The sequence below is a fragment of the Sinocyclocheilus rhinocerous genome, unplaced genomic scaffold (genome assembly GCF_001515625.1).
Source record: "Sinocyclocheilus rhinocerous isolate Xijiao unplaced genomic scaffold, SAMN03320098_v1.1 scaffold815, whole genome shotgun sequence".
Taxonomy (NCBI): Eukaryota; Metazoa; Chordata; class Actinopteri; order Cypriniformes; family Cyprinidae; genus Sinocyclocheilus; species Sinocyclocheilus rhinocerous.
The window spans coordinates 247690-249614 of record NW_015659733.1 but is presented as its reverse complement, the minus strand read 5'-3'; positions in this window follow the sequence as shown (position 1 = coordinate 249614).

The window sequence follows — 1925 nt, the reverse complement described above, 5'->3', positions numbered from 1 at the left end:
AAAAATCATTTACAAGATTTGTACCTTACAGTATATGTTTCTTGCAAACATTTCCAAATGCTTTGTTTTGTCAGAATGCAACGTTTTTTGAATGGCCGGCAATGAAGGAAGATGAGAAAGGTGTAGTTACCAAATCTACCAGCAGGTGCTAACTGGATCATGCTAACCAGACAAACTTTCAAATCAAATCACTTTTATTGCCACATTACCAACAGCACGTGTGCCGTGGTGAGTGAAAAGCTTGGGAGCGTGCTCCAGACAGTGCAGAATACAACTGACATGATTTAACAAATAACAGTATACGCATTTAGACACTTTACAAATAATAGCATACTTTTATGTACAGTATATACACTATATAAAACAATAATATATACAATATACAAACATAATCCACAAATGTATACAGAGTGGTTGTAGATGTAACTTTGACCACTTATTTAAAATGACATAGACTCTTATAGTCTCTTGAGTGGCTTTTCCTGTCCACTCTTTCAAAAATGCTGTAGATCAGCATATAGTGATGGTATCAAATGATAATATTATAGACTGTTTGGTCACACTTTATTTTAAGGTCCAATTCTCTCTATTAACAAACCATTAACTGTGACTTTTGCGTCAATAAACTCCTAATTTGCTGATTATTAATAGTTAGTAAGGTAGTTGTGAAGTTTAGGTATTGGGTAGGATTAGGGATGTAGAATATGGTCATGCACAATATGTGCTTTATAAGCACTAATAAACAGCCAATATGTTAATAATAGGCATGCTAATAAGCAACTAGTTAATAGTGAGAATTTGATACAGACCCTATACTAAAGTGTTACCGACCATTTATATACAAAAAACGGAAAAAAAAGAAGAAAAACAAAAACAAACAAACAAACAAAAATAGGGTGTATTACCATAATACCATACATTTCCGATATTTGGAAGTCCTACTTATGCTAATGATAACTATTAATAAAGAAAAATCTCATCCAATATGATTTGCGTGACAAGTTTGTCCATTGCGAACAGTAGGTTGACAAGTCACATGGGTAGATCATATTTTTAGTATATTTGTAGTTACTATCTCTTTAAATGTTTCTGAAGCATGCCCAAACAGAAGCGATGAGTTGACTGGATTTAATAACAGCACCTGCTTCAGGGAATAGTTTCTCCAGTTGCACACTGAACATCTGTTCAACAAACTAGCTTGTTGTTTTTATGCACTGTTGTGTGGCAGATTATTCCTATAGTAACATGTGCCCAGTGTCTTTCTCTTTTAAATGAAAGCTAATGTGTTTATATTGTCTCAATCTCAATGGCAGACAGGTTAGTGGTGTTTGGGAAATTAAAGTCTGGGCCTCATTCATTTCTTCATTTTACTGCGCTCTTCTGCTTGTGCTAATACGTAAATAAAGAATGCAGTAAATATGAATGTATTTTGTGGGCCTCATCATGGGATGATAATTTGACAAAGCAAAGTATTTGCAAAACAGAAAAGTTCAAGTTCTTTAAAGTATGTTAATTTATGCACTCAGTACTTGGTCGGGGCTCCTTTAGCACAAACTCCAGCATCAGTGAGGTCTGGCATGAAGCGATCAGCCTGTGGCTCTGCTGAGGCACTACTGAGCTTTCAGCTCGGATCGACTGTTTCTCATCTTTCTCTTGAAAATATCCCATAGACTCCATATGGGCTTCAGGTCAGGCATGTTGGCTGGCCAATCAAGCACAATAATATTATTGGAAGTGCTGTTGGCACTGTGGGCAGGTGCTAAAGTCCTGCTGGAAAAGCAAATCAGCATCTCCATAAAGCTTGTCAGCAGATGAAAGCATAAAGTGCTCCAAAATCTCCTGGTAGACGGCTGCATTGACTTTGGACTTGCTAAAACACAATGGAGCAACACCAGCAGACGTCACGGCACCCAAATCATCACTGA